This window comes from Mus caroli, unplaced genomic scaffold (assembly GCF_978045245.1).
Source record: "Mus caroli unplaced genomic scaffold, Mus_caroli_1 scaffold_3, whole genome shotgun sequence".
Classification (NCBI taxonomy): domain Eukaryota; kingdom Metazoa; phylum Chordata; class Mammalia; order Rodentia; family Muridae; genus Mus; species Mus caroli.
Window position 1 is genome coordinate 25,277,847 of NW_028227258.1, and position 23,117 is coordinate 25,300,963.

The 23,117-nt window shown below is 36.7% G+C and overlaps 1 protein-coding gene across 2 annotated transcripts in view; it reads right to left on the minus strand.

The window, feature by feature from the left end:
* Positions 1-23,117, minus strand: part of Tacr3 (tachykinin receptor 3) — a 99,004-nt gene that overhangs the window by 74,489 nt on the left and 1,398 nt on the right. The gene's annotated exons all lie outside the window — the stretch shown is intronic.

A 23,117-nucleotide genomic window follows, 5' to 3' on the forward strand; every position in this document is an offset into this window, starting at 1 on the left:
CAATTTCAGAGTATCACAGTAGATTTAGTTAAGGCTGTGTTGAAGCTTCCAGAGCCAAGCACACTTATCAATAAAGTTTGCTGTACTACTGAACTGTGTGTTACTCAATTATGCCACAACTTGACTTCTATGGTGCTTCTGAAAGTTTATAAATGCCATTTGGATATTCATACAATTAGTTTTATATACTTACAGTGCTTTCTACATCCTATAACACAGATAGGTCAAAACAAAGTCCAAAATCTTCGTTGACCCTTTTGTATAGTTATCCTAACTTTAGATAAATTATTTCTTGATAGTGGTAGACTATTATTTCACTTGAATTATGTGAAATCAACTTACATTCTCACAAAGTGGTATGAAATCTTGAAACATTAAAAGGCATTTTAAAAATTTTATTTCTATTTATTATTATTTTTATTGTGTGAGTATGTAATATCATTATCAGAAGAGAGCTCTGTGAAGTTTGTTTCTCTTTCTGCATTAATATGTGTTCCGGGGACTGAATTCAGTTGTATTTGATGAGCCATCATGTCCGATCTTGAAAATTAAAGAAGGTACTTTTGCCCTTTTTAGTCTATTAATAAGTACCCAAGTTATTCATTGGAACATCAAATTAAAACCTATTGTGGTATTCCAAACAAAGCACTAACATAGCCATGAACACACAGGCCATTTTAATTACTTACAGTCTGTGAGCCAGATACTGAATTAATCTATTTTCTACTGATTTAAGTAATAACCCAACTGGGTATTTTATAAGGAAGAAAAGGTTAAGTAGCTTGTAGTGTTGGAGCTCAAAGACATGGCCCTGGTAGCAGCTAGTGAGATCCCCATAGGGCACCAGAGTGGTAGGACAGCTTGTGGAGCAGAGATCACAGGCTTGATGGGGAGCAGTCATTGAGGGCAAATTCTGCTTTTGTCTCATTACTCTCTCTCAGACTTGAACTAATCACATCCCACTGTGCTCACTCGTAAAGTCACCACCACCCTTTGATATCCAAGTATTGGGAACTGAACTTCCAAGACATCAGTCTCTAGGCAACAAATGGTATCTAAACCACAGCATAATCTAATCAAATGAACTCACTAGGTATCAATTACAAATGTGACAGGGGCTGCAAAGAAAAGGCCGAGATAACCCATTGATTGGTTAAATTGTGTTTATATTGCATTTTGGGTATCACTAAGGAACTCATTTCATGTTAAAACTCTGAAGGATGAGTAGACAGGCTGAGCCCTAATTAAAAATAATTGATGTCATAAAGGACGGGGGATAGGAAAATGCAGAGACACTGGGAAATGGATAGAAAGCATCCAGGTTTAGGTTGGAGTGTGCTTGTTGAGAGACTGGAGACAGTAAGTTACGTGGAGACTGTTCTGTTCTCTACTAGATTATGTTTCAAAGGCAGGGTCTGGTCACTGATGACGGTGACAGCATTTAGGAAACAGGGTGATGAGAGTACTTTATATGCCCCAATATAGGGGAATGCCAGGGCCAAAAGAATGGGAATGGGTGGGTAGGGAAGTGGGGGGCGCTATGGGGGACTTTTGGGATAGCATTGGAAATGTAACTGAGGAAAATATGTAATAAAAATATTAAAAATTAAAAAAAACAAAAAACAAATGACAGGATACAGAGGGAGACCCAGCAGGACAAAGAACAGTATCATTTTCTCATTGCTGAAGATCAGTTTGAAGTCGATTCTGTTCTGTACCTCGTGCCAGTGATAGTAACTTGCTCATCAGTAGGAATGGAACAAATACATGCTTAGGCTCATGGGAACAAAACCCTCCCTTTGAGTCATAAGTGTTTCTCACCTCCCGAATCACTGGTACATTTCAGAGGGTCCCCTCACCTCCTGTCTCCTGAGGTTGCCTGCTTCCATTCTTTCTGCTGGCCCTCAAGGCTTCTCTTCTGTTCCCCCGAACCCTGCCCCCATACTTGATCCTGTTCCCCTTTTCCTCTCCCCCTCCCCCTCACGCCCAGGTCCCTTCCTCTCTCTGCCTCCAGTGATTGCTTTCTTCCTCCCAAGTGTGATCAGAAAGGCCCAACAAGCAGCTGACTGAGACAGACACAGATACTTACACTGTGTGTGTGTGTGTGTGTGTGTGTGTGTGTGTGTGTGTGTGTGCAGGCACATGTGTGGCATGGCAAATGTGTAGAGGACAGAAAGTAACTGTGGGGAGCGAGTTCAGTGGTTTTCAAGGATAGAACGCAGGCCACTGAGCTTTTGTTCCAAGAGTTGTTATCTGCTGAGCTATTTGTCAGCCTTGTGAGATTTTAAAGTCAATAAGTATTGACTAAAACACACACACACACACATACACATGGGGAAGCAGAGATGTATGTGAGCATTAATAAGAAGTTAAAAATATTACCTAGGAAGAAGTGAATCAGTTATTCACTTATATGATTCTTAGATTATATTGATGAAGACATTGTATTAAAAAGAATTAGATGACATAACTGTAGTAAACATTCAACATAAAGTATTCTAAACAACTCTAAACACATTGCACTTAATATTTGAAAATAAAAGGGCTATGGGGGTAACCTTGACTGAAAAATAAGCGTAACTTATTTAAAATGAATCTTTTGTACCGCGATTAGCATGGAAAGAAAAATACATTTTCTAATTAAATTCTAAGGATTAAAAGAAAAATCTGCTTTTAATATACTCCATATCTCTTCTGTCCAAATCTATTTCATTAGGAGGATGTAGTGTAGTGGACCTTCTTTCTAATCTTTCCTCTTAAAATAACACTTTTTTAATGAAGAATAATGAGACCTTTTATGCAATTTCAACAAGCGCTTCTAGTGTTCAGTGATTCAATGGAAATAACGTTACACCTGAAAACATTGTAATTTCATTGGACAGAGAGGGAATCAATTCCATTAACTTTGTTTGATCTATATATATCAAATTCCTTTCTGAAATGAATAGCAGCCTGTCATTGTCCCTGTGTATTATCTTAAACTCACAGAGATCATGGTCATCGGTAGAATTTCCAAATTGTATTAGTTCTTAGATTATGTCCTACAAAAGTTTATGTAAATGTGTAAATGGAGAAAGCAGGCATTAAACATCTAAACACTGAATAAGGGTTCAAAGTGGAGGCAGTTCCTTTAGTTAATTTTTGTCTCTTAATAATATTTTCATATCATCTAAAATTGAGTAGAGCATACATCTTAACAAAATAATTTAAGAAATTGCCTCAGTCATTCACTCATTTACATCATTGATAGTCTGAGGAGGATAGTGAATCTTGTTTCCAAGAACTGAGAATTGAAACAGATTATAGTTATATATTCTACAATTATATATTGTATATGCATGTGTAGAACAATTATAAGTAAAGAATGAGAGAGCTTGGGTTTGAAGAATGGGAGGGACACAGGAGGAAAAGTAGGGGGAAGTGGGAAGGGGAATGAAATAGATTCAATATTAGTATATGAAATTTTCAAAAGATCAATAAAAAAAGGTCAATAACAACCGTAGCATGGAGTTTCTTGTAAGTTTGGAGAAACCTGAATCATCTACACCGAGTTTTGTTTGATGACCAACAGCAATATAAAATGCTTTTAAACTTTATAAGCTCAATCTTAAATTAATGCAATGGCAGCTCTAGAGGATGCTAAGAGAATGTAGAATGATGGTTTATGATGAAAATTCTTCCTTAACAGAAAGTAAGAGGTTACATGTGATTTTTCTAAAAAATCTCAACCACAAAGAATGCGGGAGTTGAGGCAAATCCCATCATATTATGGAGTTTGGTGGTAGTCTGTTGTTGTTTTATTGTTTCTTTTTCTTTCACAATATGGAGAGTAGTTTTGGGTTATGGAGTAGGGTTTGTAGCATCTTAAAATCCATTCAAGGAGCACACTATTATATTGATAAGCAACTCAGTTCTTTTCTGCCTCTCTTAACCCCTTTAATTGAATGGTTTCTCTAAGGTCTCCCAAACTATGCATACATTATGCTGTCAGAATACTTCCAAGGCAGGAACTTGAGAGCAGAGAAATGAAGGGTGATCTTCCTGGCGCCTAGAGAAGGCTATGGAGCAAGAGGGGATATGCTAATCCTTTTCTCTTGTGTAGTTTATATAGCAAAAGAAATCCAGTAGTTATTTATCTAGTTCTACCTTTAATTTTTAATTGCATATTTGTAGATTAAAAGCTTCAAGCACCCAAGGAGCTGAAGGGGTCTGCAACCCTATAGGTGGAACAACAATATGAACTAACCAGTACCCCCAGAGTTCGTGTCTCTAGCTGCATATGTAGCAGAAGATGGCCTAGTCAGCCATCATTGGGAAAAGAGGCCCCTTGGTCTAGCAAACTTTATATGCCTCAGTACAGGGGAATGCCAGGGCCAAGAAGTAGGAGTGAGTAGGTAGGGGAGCAGGGCAGGGGGAGGGTATAGGGGACTTTTGGGCTAGCATTTGAAATGTAAATGAAGAAAATATCTTAAAAAAAAAGGCTTCAAGCAATTAAGATCCATGGTGATTGATTAGCTTGGAAAGGTTGCCCTATCTATTTAGTAAAAATTACACATTGTACTCAGCCGCATAATTTAGCCACTTTCATTTAGTCAGTGTGCCACAGTTTGACATTTGACAAAAGTTTTCTTTTTTGATATCCAAGTCTTTCCCCTTTTCAGGAGGGAGGATGCATGGATCAACCATAGTCCACAAGCGCTCTTGAGTAAACTGCTGATCATTGCTGACCAACCTCTTTGTGCCTTTGTGGATAAAATGGAGGTTTCTGTGACAGAAAGGCAGTGAGTTCATGAGCAATTAGAAAACTCTACCATATTTCATATCTTCTATAATGCAGAATATTGAGACATTTATATTAAAATTGGAAAATATCTTGATGCTATTGTCGATCAAATATTTAAAGCTGTTTGGGTTATACGACAAGTGTCTCTTACTGTAATACACATCCCTTCATGATCATCTGTTGGAGGGTTTTCAGATTAACTTAAAGAACTTATCTCTCTCGGTGTCACTAAATGAGCATGTCATCACTGACATATACACAATAGCATTTCATCTGTTTTTTTTATTTTTACAGTGGAGCTAATAATGGAACCCTGATTAGGAGGCCAATTTCTCAGTTCACAGTTGCTTTTATTTAACAGATCTATTACCTGAAAATATTGATGAGAAATATAGATTTTCCAGCTTTGTTTTTCTCACCATGTGAGGACTTTTTTTTTTTTTTAACTGTCTAGAATAAGACCAAACAACTGTCTCATTTGTATTCTCACTTACTGTTAATAGAGCTATTAGGACGTTGACAATCATTCTGTACAGCCACCTGCTTGATGCCACAGTCTGAAAACTTGTAACAAGATTTTAATTCATTGGTAGCTTTCATAGTTCAGTTCCTAAGTTTATTTTCTTTTTTCCTCAGATGTTTTATTTTAATTGATTGCGTTTCTTGCTATGCTTGCTTTCAAGTATTATACGCAGAATTGTCTCCTGTTTTGTTTGCACTTCAAATTGATGGCATGGGATATTTAAAAATTAACTTTCCAGACAGAGGATGAAGCAATCCTAAAACACAAGAAGAGTTCATGTTCCATATACTATGTTATGCTTGCCCTCACACTGAGGGATTATTTACTTACTGATATTATAAAATTCATCCAGAATATTATTTACCTCGTGTTCTAAATATACTAGTGGAAATTTATTACACATATTCATCTTGTTAAGTCATGAATTCTGAAATGAATGCATTCTAAGATGCATGTGTCGTTTCCAAATTTTCATGCGTCACAGTGTACTTGCAGACATGTAAGAAAGTAAAAGGTAACTATTCACATGTTCACATGAGGCTGTTGACAGATGTCTTAGTTAGGGTTTTACTGCTGTGAACAGACACCATGACCAAGGCAAGTCTTATAAAAAGCAACATTTAATTGGGGCTGGCTTACAGGTTCAGAGGTTCAGTCCATTATCATCAAGGTGGGAGCATGGCAGTATCTCGGCAGGCATGGCGCAGGAGGAGCTGAGAGTTCTATGTCTTCATCCAAAGGCTGCTAGTGGAAGACTGACTTCCAGGCAACTAGGGTGAGGATCTTATACCCACACCCACAGTGACATACCCATTCCAACCAGGTCACACCTATTCCAACAAGCCACACCTTCAGATGGTGCCACTCCCTGGTCCAAGGATATACAAACCATCACAACAGGTAACGCACTGTTTTATAATAAACTTTAAAAATTTCTATTAGTATTTTCTCTCTCTCTCTCTCTCTCTCTCTCTCTCTCTCTCTCTCTCTCTCTCTCTCTCTCTGTTTCTGTGTATGTGCACATGCATATATGACATGGGGATCAAACTCAGATAAGCAGTCTACCACTAAGATACACCCCCAGACCATAAATCTTTTTAATCAGTAGAAGGATTACACTCTAAAACAAGAGTAAAGAGTATAGTTTGGGGAATATGTAAGCTATTAATATAGTCAAATATAATGGACTGAACATTGTTATATATTCCATACGTTTATAAGTCTGAAATCTTAGGAAATTTCTTTATCTCAGAAACACATTAGTAGTGTGCTGCACTGGCACTATTCAACTTTTTATACGCTTATAACATCACCAAATGACCACATCTCATGCCATTAGAGATGAATTACATTCAGTTGGCTGTGAGGTTATGAGAACCTTAAGAGATTGTCCCATAGTCCTCTGTTTTCCCTCCTTCTAAATAGAATGTCAACAGTACACACCCTCAGTATCAATACCTCTTCCAAGTAGTCACAATTGGCTTGATAAAGATGGCAACTGTGATTCTTGGAGGATCATTCTACAATACAGGAAACTCTCTAAGCTTGGGAGTTTTACAAAACTCTGCTATAACCCAGTTGAGATGAAACACACTGTCACTAACTCAACAATTTATAACTCAGTTTTATGTGATGTGCAATAAACTGTCAGTAACTCAAAGGTTTAAACAACATAAATTCAATAGGGTACAATTTCTATGATCCATAAATCTGTGGACAATGTCACTGGTTCTTCTACTTAGAGCTTAGAACCGAATGCTGAGTATTAGGAAAAGAAAAAAATCTTTAAACAGAGGCTATAAGGTTAAGAAAGTAGAAAACAGTAAGAGAAAAACGAATTCAGTAAGAGGAAAGAAAGGAAATCAAATGAGAAAAAATCAATAAAGGCCCAACAGAACCACAGAATAAAATTGTGAATGTGACAGTGGACTCTTTGGAAAAATACCTGAATGTGATAATGTAATAATGGGAATTCTTGAAAGAGCAAGTGACCTATAAAATCCTAAAAATATAAATGATATTACTGTGGAGTTGTGTTCTAACAACAGAAGAGAATTTTAGAGGTATTTTCTGAGAAGAAATAGAGAAATTGCTTAATACTATAGATGCTCCCTGAAAACAAAGCCCATGTTGGTTAAACATCTACCTACCCATCTATCAGTGGATGGGTTCACTCTCAGACACTATGAAAAATTCAAAGAAAATAACAGTAAATGAGACACAGTGTAACATAATTGAAAACTAGAGACTCTATATGATTCGTATAGAGGCTAATATTAGCCTGATGCCAAAGGCAGATAAAGACAGTAAAAAATAATGTTACAAACCAACGTTTACTATGGAACTAAACACAAAGCCCTAATATAAATTCCACTTATTCATATGATTCTGTCTGTCTGTCTGTCTGTCTGTCTGTGTGCCTTTCTCTCTCCCTCTTCCTCCCCACCCCAACTTGACAGAGACATAGTCCACTAACAAACAGTATTTATTCTTGGAATTCAACTCTGCATATGTCTATACATGTATTTGCATGTTTCATGGGGTCAATTCTAGAGTTATGAACATGCTCAGTGTAAGTTATACCACTAAGCAAGACTCCCAACTCCTCAAGACTTGCTTAATAATGATGGCAAAATCAATTCAATTAGCAGACTCTTTTCTACTTCAGACATGTAAGGGCCTGATTGCCTGAAGTCAGAAAAAACTATCTTTGCTCTTTCTTCTTCCTCTCTCTTTTATAACTATGCTTTCCCAAACACTTTGATCTTTCCCTAATGCTTTCATCATGTTGGGCTTCCTAACTGCTTTTTCCAAAGCTTTCCTCCCCAATCCTCTGTCCCACCAGTGTGGCTGCCACCCATGTCACTCCCCTGCCCCATCATGAACTGACACCCATGTCCTTGGAACAGCATGGTTTTTCCTTCTCATCTCCATTTTCCTCTGGCAGCAACCTAGATTTTACACCTTGCCAACCTTGAAGCTTTTCTTATAGATGCCCACAAAATTATCCTTGTGTATCCACTTGAGTCTGTAATATACACATCTCAAAGAACTTCTATACAGGTAGCATTGCCATTCCGAAACTGGAGGCTCACTTTGCAGTTTGTGCCTTCAATGTCAGTTAAGTTTTTTATGAATTAAATTTATTCTATTTGTGTAGATTCACTCGTGCATTAATACTACCATGAACCTTCACATCTAGTTTCTTTTTTATTGGTTATTTTATTTATTTACATTTCAGATGTTGTACCCTCTCTCACATAACCCTGCTTCTCTAAATGGTAGATGTTTGTGTGTATAATGTGCAAACAGGGTGCAAACTTAAAATTGATTTAAACTATGAAACATGACCCAGATAGGGGCCACCTATACACTTGTTTTTGCCTATGTCTATCATGTGAACAAAATGGTAGCTCAGGTTCAGCCAAGTGGGGGATGCGAAGCCTGGGCTCCACCTTGTAATCCAGCACCAGACTTCAACAATACAAGAGCAGAAACCGAAGAGGGACATTTAGTAAATGTTTATAGCAATTTAGGCAATATTATGTCTATCATTTGTAATTGTGATAGCTAATCTTTATTCTGGGTTTAACATCATCTAGAGTCAATTAAAATCTAAGCTGCTGGAGAAACCCAAGAGGAAATTACTTAATCAGAGGAATTGAAGCAAGAAGACCCAACTTAAATCTGGGTGTTATTTTTTGCTACAGCCCAGATTAAAAAAAACACAGAAGAAGAAAACTTTTCTTTGTGTCTGTTTGCCCTTGCTCTTGCTGGAAAGGCCATTTATCCTGTTTCCCATAGAACTCTTTTATCAATATTAGAGGCAACTTATATGGATTTCCAACACAGACTGGAAACCAGCAGCTCTCCAAAGAATTTTCTACCCTTTCAGGGCCATGGTGAGACTGCTGAGACATCCAGTCTTGTAGACCAAACCACTAATGATTCTCAGGCACTCCAGTGTGAGCTTGCCATTGTTGAACTACCCAGACAGCATCCTGTCAGCCAATCTAATAAATCCTTTTTAATAGAGACTTTAATTCTCTCATATTTGTTCTTTTAGAGAACCCTTACTAATATACTACAAATAAAATACTTGGATTGTACTTTATTGAAAAATTAATTATCTTAATCTAAACTAACTATTTGAATACATCAAGTGATACAGAAAACATGTCTGATAAAGTAAAAAAATGCATGTATTATAAATTCCAGCACATTAAAACATAAAATAAGTTCTTAAATCTTTCATAGTATATATCATCTCAATATTATAATATGTTTAATGATAAAATTCTATACATTTCTCTATTATAAGGATAATTTAAGAATATCCACCTTTATTACATTTATTCAATATTGTGTTTATGGTGTAAAAAGCCACAAGTAAGGATTGGAAGACACATGTTCAAAGGAAAAAAAATCTTCTTGCAAAATACTTTAGTGATGCAAATAAGTGCACAAAGTTTCTACTTAAAACTAACTAGTGAGTTCATCAAGGATCAGGAAAGAAAATATCAAGAATAGTTATATATTAGCAATAAACTACTTCAAACAATTACCATTTTACATGCTAAAAACGTTTACACGTAAATCCAACAAAACGAAACAGGATCTATTTCCTTGAGAAATAAAAACTATTGCCTTAAAAATTCTTAAATATGATGAAGAGAGATAACATTTGCAAGATTTAGCCTGATAAATGTTAATCTCCAAACTGACCTAACAGATTTAATGTGGTTATTATAAGGTAAAAGTTTGTTGTTACTACATGAGCTCATTCTGAAATTCACATGAAAAGGCGCACACGCATGCGCGCGCGAGAGAGAGAGAGAGAGAGAGAGAGAGAGAGAGAGAGAGAGAGAGAGAGAGAGAGAGAGAACAGAAAAATAAGTGCAAACAAGATTGATGTAGAGTGAATCACACTTTCAAATTTCAGGACCTAGTAATCAAGTCTGTGGGATTTGGTACACACAAAGATCAATGGAGCAAAATCAAGAGTCCATAAATAGACCTCCAGAAATATGGCTCATTGATTCTACACAGGTAAAAAGGAGACTAAATAGACAAATGACAGTCACTTCACCAAGTGTTTTGAAACAATTGGGCTTCCATATGTAAAAAAAACCACTTACCTTGATCTCAATCTTGTACATTACTGAAAAAGATCCACCTACTTGAATGTAAAACATAAAATATACACTGCCAGTGGAATTAGAGAAATTCTTAAATAAACAGGACTGAGAGGATTTGCTCAAACATATCCACCTTAAATAAATGCTAAAAATGTCCTTCAGGCTGAGAGAAAGGAACATCAAATTTTGTCTCAAATCCACATGAACTAAAAATTAAACTTATATAGGCTAGTGGATTGAAAGTAAAAGCAGAGAAGAGAGTCCTCTCCAAGCTTTGGAATAAATGAGTTAAAATAAAAGAACCAGGCTGACTATACTAATATCAGACCAGATAAATATAAGGATGAGACGAAAATGAAGACTAGCTATGAAATATCTGAAAGTGAACTTTAACATGGGAATGGGGTAGGTACATTCGCTTGGAGACGGGGAATGAGGGAGAGAAATGGGATGAGGAACTGTGAGAGGGCTGACCAGGATGGAGGTAACAAATGGACTGGTCAAAATAATGTGTGTGTGTGTGTGTTTAAAAATGGTATTAAAAAACAACACTTAAGATAAAAATTAACAAAAAGGAATGCCATGCTCATTTACTGAGGTCTACAAAGCACTGGTGACAGTAAGTAAAGAGCTGGATGAATTGAAGCACAAGAAGATGGACTGGGAGGTTCAATCGTTTTCAACCGACAATGTCCTCCAAATCAGAACATGTAACATTATCCTTATAACCTTCCCAATTCAATTTCTCAACAGAAACTCACCCTAATGTCATATAGGATTCAAAGTTTCCAGAAGAAAAAAAAAACATACAAAAGAAGAAACTATTAGAAGACTTGTGAAAAGAGCATTCCATTCCATTCAGAGTGTGGTAGTGTAGATGGATAGCCCAGAAATAAAAGCCCACATTTTGCTCAACTGAAAGTTGATAAAGGCTCAGAGATGCTCAAAGCAGCTCTCCTTATAATTACTCATAATTAGGAAACTGTAAATGGCCCACAGAGAGGGATGCAATAAAAAAAATAGTTGAACAGCTTTGTGAGCTATTCAGTCCATTAGCTAATACCAGAGATGTTCTGGTGAGCAAAAGTACCCAGTCTCAAAGATCTTATACTGAGTGCTTATGTTAATATGACCTTTTCACAGAAAGACTAAGCAATGGAGAATGGATTAGTTACTGCTAGGGTTCAAAAGAGGTTGAGGGTGTGAATATAATATAGCTGGAAGTAGTTCTTTTGTGATGATGAAAATATTCTATGAAATGATGGTGTTGATAAGGTATTTGTGTATTAAGCAGCCTAGATTTTTGCATCAATCATAACAAAATTTAAGTGGATTATATTTTGGTGGGGATGGTTTAGATAGTGTCCTGTTATAAAGCAAAAGATGCCTTCAAACTCATTATAGCCATAGTTGACCTGAGAATCATGGTCTTTCTACTTCAGTATCCAAATTTATGAGATTAAAAAGTGTAAGATACTAGGTTAGATGAATTTAGTGGAGTAACTTAAAATAGAATAAAATGCTATAATTTGAAGTTACATGACACCTCAAAAAATGTACAAGCAAAGAGAGGAATAAAATGAGTTAATAATACCCAATTAGCAGCTAATAGAAGCAGAAAGCAAGATAATAAAATTAGTAAACATTGTACATAATAAGCAAGCTTATTATGAAAGGATAGTGATGATGATTGGTGATGGTGGTGGTGGTGATGGTGGTGATGATGATGGTGGTGGTGATGGTGATGGTGGTGGTGGTGGTGGTGATGATGGTGGTGGTGGTGGTGGTGGTAGTGGTGATGGTGGTGGTGGTGGCTGTAATGATGGTGGTGGTGGTGGTGGTGGTGATGATGGTGGTGGTGGTGGTGGTGGTGGTGATGGTGGTGATGGTGGTGGTGATGGTGGTGGTGGTGGCTGTAATGATGGTGGTGGTGGTGATGATGACGACATTGACAATGAGGATGACATGTGTGTCAACAAATTTGTTCATTTTAAAATGCCATATTGTGTTTCAAGTACAAAGTTTTCCCTTAATTCTTTAGTATGTTTTTTTTTCTAAAAATATATATGCCAACAATTGAACCATAACTATATAAAAAATAAGTGGAAAATAGGACACAATATGTCATTACTTATTTTAATGCATAATTTCAGAAGTGTGTAGGAATAGATACACATAGTCAACCTCTGCTGTAAGGGTCATTTGTAAAGGCAAAGCCAATGTCATTGCTTGACCTTCTAGAAGTAAACTGGAGACATGATGAGTAAAAACAGACATGTGAACTTTCAGTTTCTTGTAAGTTTGTGGAAAAATAACCTATTGCTTATATAAAGTTAGACTCACTGTCACTACTAAACTTATATTTTTAAAATAAAGAAATGCATATGCAAGAAAATAAGGCTCCTCTCAGTCACCCACACTCTCCACACAGACCCTGAGAAGCGTCTAGACCAGAAATCCAGGACTGTCAGTCAGATCAGTTTCCTTGCCTCCCTGTCAGTCACATGTCCACTAACTTCCCGGAACCAACAAGTGCAAAATCCAACTCAGAAGTCTAGGTTCTCCTACAGAATCCAGGGAGACACCTTCAGACTTCTATGAGGCTGGGAGTTGTATTCATGCCTAAAATCCTATGCCCCTTTGTCAAAAATGTCCTTAACAATCTAGGGTATGTGAGAGCATCTCAGCATCATAAAGGCAATGTACAACAAAGCCACAGACAACATCATGTAAAATGGAGCAAAATTCAAAGCATTTCTATAAAAATGAGAAAATGGACTAAGATTCCACTTTCAAATCCTCTTCAATACAGTGCTTGGTTCTGTGTCTGGAGAAATAAGATAGAAGAAATGGATGAAAGTAAATCAAATAGGAAAAGAAATCAATTATTCTTATTTTCCAAGCATTTAGTTCTCGACATAAATGCTTCTAACAATTCCAGAACACTCCCAGAGCTGGTAAATCCTTTCACCCAGGTAGCAGAATTCAAAATTAGCACGCAAAAATCAGTAGTCTTCCTGTATGCAAATGGCAAACATATCAAGGGATAAATCAGAGAAATAATCCCTTTCACAGTACTCTCAAAAATATATTGCAACAATTCTAAGGGAGTGAAAGCCTTACATAATGAGAACCTGAAGACACTAAAGAATAAAACTGAACAAGATACTAGAAGATGGAAAGAACTCTCATGCTTGTGGATTAGTAAGATTAAAATTGTGAAAATGGTTACCCTACAAAACCCAATGTATAGATTTCAGTGCAATAGCATCAAAATTATAAAGCAGTTTTTCACTGAAGTTGAAATATGCTTGTACACTGAATTGTGAAACAAAAGAGATATCTAAAACATCCCTGGAATAGAAGAAACTGTTGAAGTATCATCATCCCTGATACCAAGTTATGGTACAGTGCTATCAGAATAGAAACATCCTGGTACAGATATATTGGTTATAGAACCTATGACCACTTGACTTTTGGCCAAGGAGCGACAACACACACTGGTAGAAGAGAATATCATCAACAAATGGTGCTGGTCAAATTGGATAGTTATATGTGGAAGAATGAAGTAGGTTCATATCTATCATCTACACAGAACTTAGATCAAGAACCTAAACATAAGAACTGATGCCCTTTATTTGATAAAGAAGAAAGTAGGGGATACATTTAAATGTATAGGCACAGGAACAGAATCATAGAATCCTTGTAGCCCAGGTATTAAGAAAACAATTGACAAATGGGATCATATGAAACCAAAATACCTCTGCACAGCAGACGACACCATCATTCAAGTGAAGAAGCAATCTACATAATGTAAACATATCCTTTTTAGCTATAAATATGGCAGATGGTCAGAACCTTAAGTATACAAAACTAAACATCAAGGAAAGAAGTGACCAAATTAAAACAAACAAACCAACAATAATAAAACAGAGCATACATCTAAATAGAGTTCTCAAGTGATGAAACGCCAATAGCTGAGAGACATTTTTTTTAAAAATTGTTCAGCATCTTTAGCCATCAGGGAAATGCAAATTAAAACAGCTTTGATATTTCACCATACCCTAGTCAGAATGACCAAAATCAAATATCAAACAAAGCCAACCAACCCACCAATAAACCAACAAACCAAACAGGATGCTCATGAAGATGTTGTTGGCACAGATGCGTGGAAAGAAAAGCTCTTATTGGTGATGGGGATGCAAAATGGTAGAACCACTATGAAAATGAATGCAATGGTTCCTGAAGAAGCTGGAAACATATCTAACACATGACACAGTTACACCATAGTGCTGGCTAGTTTTATGTCAACTCAGCAGAAGCTAGAGTTGCCATCTCTGGACTGGGTGGTCCTGGATGTTTTAAGAAAATGGGTTGAGGAAGCCAGTAAGAAGAACTCTCCACAGCCACTGTTTCAGTTCTTGCCTCCAGGTCCCTACCTTGAGTTCTTGCACTAACTGCCTTGATGATAGAGTATGAGCTGTGAGATGAAGTAAACCCTTTGCTCTCCAAGGAGTTTCTTTTGTTCACAATGTTTAATCATAGCAATAGAAACTCCAGCTAAGTCAATACTATCTATCTATCTATCTATCTATCTATCTATCTATCTATCTATCTATCTATCTATCTGAGTTTTAATGAAATTATCATACAAAGGGGGAATAATCTCCTAAACAGAACATGCATACTAGCAAATAAAAACCATGATACCAGGAATGGATTGCTTATTTTTGAATTTTTGGCTAGTTGAGTTTCATATACCCCCAATTATTACAGGTTAATGCTATTAATTTTGGTTACTCTCCATAACCCAATTATAAGACCTTATTGCTGAAGATTCTACAGGCTTGAGTCACAGAAAAAATCATCTGGTATTTAGTTGGAAGCTTCATCCATGCTTGGTATCTTTCATAGTGCTGGCAAGTGTAAGCTTGCTACCAGAAAATGAATATGATCATCAGTCTCATCCATCTACAAACATTGGGAGCTACAGCTGGCCAACAAGGCATAGTAGTAGTGCCATGAGAGTAAATGAATGGTCTAGCAATAACTAATTACTTTGTAACGGTTGCCCAACTCATGAGATAGATCCCATAGAGAGTGTTGTTTAAGAAGTCAGTAACTTGTAGGTAGACAGGCAATAGGCAGTATAGGAGAGCTTATTACTATTATTCTGCTAACTGCACATTGTATTAAATGTATTAAAATGACTCCTAATGGCTCATTGTTATACCCGTAGATCAGAGTATCTCTCAAGTACCATCACAGACACTTTTTGCAGTAGATGACAATTAAAATAGATCATTAACTGGTGACCATGTAAAGAATAAAAGTGCTGAGGTACTTAGCCATAAATGGGACAAATCTATCACACCTTTCCTGAAAATCTCAGGGAGTTTAGAGAAAATAATTTTTATACAATAATTTTTTTAATCATATTCACTTTCTCTCTCCCAGCTCTTCCTAGATTCAACTCTCTTACCTTTCTAATGTTGGTCATTCTTGCTTCCATTAAGGCCAATTGGTGATGCCTAAATATTCTTGAGTGTGTAGCCTTTCACACTTGGAGTATAGCTGACTTATTTTAGAGACTCCACTCTTAGAGAAAACCAGTTCTTTCCCAACAGTGAACAGCTGCCAATAGTTCACTGGCTATGGAGGGAACTTGTGCCCAGCTCTCTCCTTGCTTGAGTTGCTTTGCCTTGTGTTTGACAGCTCTTGTGCTTTGAGAGCATGTGTGCAGCTGCCCCACTGTGTCCAGAAGACTGTAGATTTATAGTCATCTATCATCTCTGGCTCTTAAGTTCTTTCTATTTCTTCTTCTGCAGTGATCTCTGAGCCTTCATAGGAGGGGCACAGAATGTATTTTCCCTGTAGGACTGAACATTCCACAGTACCTGATACTTTGTACCTTGGAGAATTGTAGGTCTCTATGTTGATAAGTTTTCTTTAAGGATGTGAGCCTTGGGTAGGCTTACCACATCCCAGGACAAGGTCCCACTCTTGAGAATAATAAAGTAACCTAAACTGGATTCCACACCCCAAACAACAACGAAAATTCAAATTTGGCTAGATATGGAGGTGAAGATGCCCATTTCTCTGACTTTCATCAGAGTGTAGATAAGTTCCAGGCCAGTGTGTACTGTAGAGGGAAATTCTATCACAAGGAACACACACACACACATGCACATGCATGCATACACACAGAGCACCCCCACTACACACACTACAAACATACAATTATTATTTCACTGTGAATGCTACTCTTAACAGTGAACAAATTTCAATATTACCATGGGAAAGTGGATTCATCAGGATGGCAGTTAGAGGCCAGAGTGAAGATAGTTTAGAATGTTTTGGCCATGCCCGACGGCTTTGATTTTCCTGCTTGTCATGCTGTGTTCAAACTGAAGGCAAGACACATACTTTTAGAGAAAACAGTATTTTATCCCCCTTTTCATTTGCCGTTGGGTCAGATGAGATTACCCAGAAACTGCAAAAACTCCATGAGCTTTTTACTGAGTTCTGGTTGGTTCTATGCCAAGATAAACCTCTAGATAAAACCTATAGAGTTTATACTTTCTATCAATGATGGCTTTGGAAAAAGATCCTGTCTTTTTTTTTTCTTTATTTTCTCCTTGGTTATTTTATTTATTTACATTTCAAATGTTGTACCCATTCCAGGTTTTCCCTCCAAAAACCCCCATCCCATCCTCCCCTCTCCTTTGCCTCTATGAGGGAACACTCCCACCCACCCTTTCCCACCTTACCACTTAAGCATTGCCTTACGCTGGGGCATGAAGCCTCCACAGAACCAAGCACCTCCCTTCCCATTGATGCCAGACATGGCATCTTCTGCTACATAACTGGAACCATGGGTCCCTCCATTTGTACTCTTTGCTTGGTAGTTTAGCCCCTGAGAGCTCTAGGGGGTCCAGTTAGTTGATATTGTTCTTCCTATGGGGTTGCAATCCCTTTAAGTTCCTTTAGTCCTTCCCCTACCTTTTCCATTAGGGTCCCCAGACTCAGTTCGATGGTTGGCTGTGAGTATCTGCATCTGTATTTGTCAGGCTCTGGCAGAGCCTTTCATGGGACAGCTATACCAGGCTCCTGTCAGCAAGCGCTTCTTGGCATGAGCAATAGTGTCTTGGTTTGGTGTCTGAAGATGGGATGAATCCCTAGGTGGAGCCATCTCTGGATGCCCTTTCCTTCAGACTCTGCTCCATTTTTTTTCTCTGTATTTTCTTTAGATAGGAACAGTCCTGGGTTAAAATTTTTGAGATGGTTAGGTGGCACCATCCCTCATCTGGGGGCCGTGCCTATCTACTGAGATGGTCTCTACAGGTTCTATCTTTCCTTTGTTGTGTATTTCAGTCAATGTCATCCCTGGTGGATCCTGGGAGCCTTTTACTTCCCTGGCATCTGGTACTTTCTAGATGCTGTCCCTTTGACCATACATTCCTCAAAACCAAGTATCAGAGACCCTTCAGCACTTGATGCACATGTGCACCCTGTGAATGGACAATGTCAGCCATGTTACTAATTTGTTTACTTTTGTATATTGTTATCAAAAACATAGGTTGTTAGAACATCAAAAAAGCCTCAAATATGAGACCAAGTAACAGAAGAATATTTGATAGTGAAGTTTTCCAAGGGATTAGGACCCTTTTCTCTGATAACCAGTGTTACATTATCCTAATCATACTTTGCATAGATGTAGAACATATATTCACACATATATGCATGTATACACACATTATTTTTCTTCACACCCAATTTTTAACTAATTTAATTAATATATATGTATTTGCATTATATCTGTGTACAATGTATAATCTGAAGAAAACTAGTTATAGATAATGAATAGACCAACCATTTTGTTCCAAAGTGATAAATGTAAACCCAGGTTTGAATGAGATATCTTGTACACAAACAAGAAAATAGAAATGAAGAGCTTAAAATGCAGCTGTTACATGGAGGGAGAGTTTCGGAAATGCAGTCAGGGAAGAAGGAAAGGGCCAAATGAACTGGAAACTGAGGTGAGACTTGCAGGCAGAAGCCCTTGGATGAGCCCTGCTGAATGGCCGGGAAGGTCAGAGAACTGACATGCCTGCTGGGACTTATCATATGACTCTTTGAATAGAACTAGGAAAAGAAATGGGGGTTGAGTGCCTTAATGAGCAAATAGCTGATAAGGAAACACAAATTTTGAATACAAGCAATGGATAGGATTGATGCTTGCTAGATGTTTTTATTTAATAATTTATTTTTCGTTAATGTTTTACTTCTCTCTCTTTGTTTTGCATTAGGGTTGGATTGGTATAACACACTCTATATTAAGGACTTGTTTTTGAAAGCTGTACCCACTGGAGGGCAGCAAGCAATGCTGCCCATTTCATGCATAGCTGGAAGGGGGGTGGGTATGCTACCTACTGTTGTTAGTGTAACCATGGCACAGACTGGAGTTCTAATTACATAATAAATACCTGAATGTAGCTTAGATGTACTGGCCTTACATATTCATCTAATGAATTAATATGCATTTGTTGCTTTTGGTTAGCACCCATGATTAATTTTGTAAGAATTTTGCGATGATGGCTTGGTGAGACTGCTCAACATCTGAGTGCTTGCTGAGTTAAATTCCCAGAACCCAGGGATTCAGTGCCTCTGGCCTTTGTGGGCACATGTCACACACATGTGACACACACACACACACACACACACACACGTACGTCTCTCTCTCTCTCTCTCTCTCTCTCTCTCTCTCTCTCACACACACACACACACACACACACAAATAAATCTTTAAAAATTTGGCACTGTAACAGAACTTTTACCATTAACCATCATTTCTATAATCGTTAACCCATAATTTCTATATACAAAAAGGCCTTTAAAGTGCTTATAAAAGAAGTACAGGAGAACACAAGGGTTACGATATTTCGAAAGTAATATTACTCAAAACATAGCTTTAATTACTATTTTGTAAGTAATTTGATGATATTAAGTGATTGATCTTATGCTGAACATCAAATTCACCTTATGGACTAAATAACGAATCACGTGTTACTGGAATAACAGCTATAGTGATAAATGACTGTAACTGCAGAGAATGTGGCTTTCCCTGAGAGTAGAGTAAAGGTGGCTCAGAGCTCTCCACTCAGACAGAAAAAAAGATTTCTAGAAACATTTGCAAAGACATTAAACCTATATTTTCTTTAGCAATAATGTAAAGTTTTTCATACCCTTAGAGTCATCTTTGAGATCAGCTCTTCACTATTTTCCAATATTGCCATTTGTTGAATCTGTCTTAAAAACCCTCCCTAAACACTTCATGAATAATTTGCATGAATTAATTTTATAAAATAGTATAACAGAAGATAGCAAATACATTGAATTTTCTTTTTACTTATTTGGATAAATAGTATTTCTTGGTTCATTTAAGTGTTCCTTTCAATAATTATGAATTTTGGCCATTTCTGAGTCTAAAGAACATAAACTATTATTTGCTGTGAAAATGTTTTTGAACAGTTACATAAAACATATGAAATCAACTCCTTTAGGTTTACCAGGAAGAAACAGTGAGTTGAATTTTATAAAGTTATTTTCATATTCAGATCAAGCAAGATCATGAATGCTCAGGTAATCCTTTACTATGTTAATAAAGCTTACTGAAATTTCTAACTTAATTTCAAAATACATGGCTAGAAAATGGAAGAAAATATTTATTGCCTATTCACTTCCCTAAATTAAGTGCTATATGTAATAAATGAGCAGAAATAAAAATTTATTGCATTAGCTGTTCTATTAATAATTTTCTACCTCCTACACTCTCTACTAAAACACAGGTAACAAAAAACTTGTTACGTGTTTTCACGCAATGCTCAGTGTTTAAACAAGTTCGAGATTCCAACAGTTCTCTAAAGGTAATCCTAGTCTAGCTAATTCCAGGCTTCACAGGTAACCAGGCACAATAGCATAGACAACTCAGAGGAGCACAGCCCTGATCAAACTGAAATGGTTTGCATCTTGGCTCCTCAACATGATCTTGGAAAGGTTTTGTATTTTTAAAGAGGTGTGCTATAACCAAATGTTTTATTTCAGAAAGGCAATTTGGAGAGAACGATATTTAGATCAGTAGAGGAAGTAACTGTACCTTTCACTTGGGGTCTGGGTATCAAGGTGGTGATGATGATAGAGAAGTGGCCTTTCAGGCAACAAAACAGGTTTTCAGGAATTGCTAATAATGTAGTAAGAACCACATGTCTAGAAAACTAACACCTGTGATGTCACATCCAAGATTTTGGTGGAGTTATTTACAGAGTGGAAAAATAAATCAATTCTATTAGTGCAGAATGCATTTCAAAAAGACACAATGTTATTTTTTTATCAAATAAATATGTAATCATTACTGCCTGTTGCTTATTAAGGGAATAGCCTTTTTCATGCCTGTGTTTTCTTGCGAACATTTGCTGCAGTTGTTGGAAAGCCGTATGCTTAAATCAAAATTTATTCTCCTTCCATACTCGGGGGATCTTTTAATTTAAGTAAAGAAATAGATTAAAATGAATGTGCGTTCCAATCAGAGTATGATCATATAAACCAGTTTATATTATATTAGTGATGCTGACTGTCATTTCCAAAAGTATTGAGCCACATACCCAGCTACCCTGGGATGCATGAAGCCTGACAGCCTCTGGTTGGGCATGTCCTTTATGAATGGGAACATTTTGCATATTATTTATTTTTATAGTTATTTTAATAAAGCATTAATTAAACAGGGAAGTATTCATTCTGGGAAGATACATTGTTAGTAATGATGTCAGCTACACGCAGCAGTATGTCCGCGAAATTGTAACCTGAGAATCCATGATGCCTCAGAAGGGCTATTCTTGCAAAGTTTATCTTATGATAGGGCTGCAAATGCTACAGAGTGTGTTCCTAGTCTGTGTTTGATACAATACCATCGTTGAAAGGGTCCATGGAGTGGCAAAAAGGAATTAGACTAACTGTTGTACTCTCTGATCTAAAAACTATCTCAGATAGGGTTTCTTCACACATATAGTTTTTAAATCATTTGTCTGCTCAGATAAGAGTATTCTTTTAAATAACAGTTTAAGCAAAAGAGATCCGCAATTATTAATCTGTTCTATTAATAATTTTCTCCCTCCTACACTCTCTACTAAAAAACAGGTAACAAAAACTTGTTACATGTTTTCATGCAATGCTCAGTGTTTAAACAAGTTCGAGATTCCAACAGTTCTCTAAAGGTAATCCTAGTCTAGCTAATTCCAGGCTTCACAGGTAACCAGGCACAATAGCATAGACACTCAGAGGAGCACAGCCCTGATCAAACTGAAATGGTTTGCATCTTGGCTCCTCAACATGATCTTGGAAAGGTTTTGTATTTTTAAAGAGGTGTGCTATAACCAAATGTTTTATTTCAGAAAGGCAATTTGGAGAGAATTGAGCTCACTTTGATTTCACAGCAGAATGTGTACTGTGGGGCTTTTATTTAGATTTAGTTTTATGATGTTTTCTATGAAATAAATGAAGAAGAATAAGCAATGAATCAACAATATTTCCAAGTATTCAACATAACAAAGTTGCTCTGCATTATCAGTTAAGCTAACCCCAAAGTTACATCAGAAGTGTTAGCCAGCTAAAACTGAAAAAATAAATAGTTTCCTCTTCAGAAGCAAATTTTACACACACTAGAATTCCCATCAAATTGCATGTTGCCTCATTAAGACTTAAAGAAGATATTGATTATTGATGGCATCATAATACTAACACATCTTTCCCCATGACAACAATAAAAACTCAAATATGAGAAATCTGTTTAAAAAGAAACAAGAACAAATCAGAATGATCTGCAAACCCCAGGAAACATTTGTTCTATCTCTGTGAGGCAAGATTTAAGGGAAATTTCAGTTTCCCAAACATGACTTTGTTCAGTCTTGGCCTCCAAGTTTATCCCCAGCAGAGATGTGCAAAAGAGCAGAGCTAGAGGGGAAAGTGACAATATAGTATTGAAGACCTTTAAAAAGTGCTTTTCTTTATGTTTGTTTATCCTAATTAGAGACATACACTGCTCCTTCAGGTTAGCATTGTGGATTGGCATGTGTAATATTTTTATAGCTTTATGCTATTAAAAATTCTTCGTTCAATATTTAAAAAAAACAAGATATTTTTTCTCATAATGCTAGGTGAATGTAGAAATAATTAATATTTATTAAGTCCTTTTGACTTTATAATAACTTCATTAATGTAAAAGAGCAAGTTTTTTGCAGAAGTTGAGACTGCTAAATAGGTATTAAGTCCCAGGCAAGTGTCAATCACTAAGGGGATTTCAGAATTACGTCGATATGTACTGTTCATCTTCATCATAATATTGAATTTAAATGGAACCATCTTCCCTTGTCAGATAAGGGCTCATCAGTGTTTCTATAAGCATGTACATACATTTCCTAGTGTTCTATAAGAGAAAGCAAGAGCATGGAGAGTTTGTAAAAGCTTGAATATTGTAACAAAGATTTGAGATTCAGTAAGCATTTAGTTACTTAAACGTTTCAGAATTTCTATCTTAGGTGAGAAATATACTCCCTGTGTGTGTGTGTGTGTGTGTGTGTGAATGTGTGTGTGTGTGTGTGTGTGTGTGTGTGAATGTGTG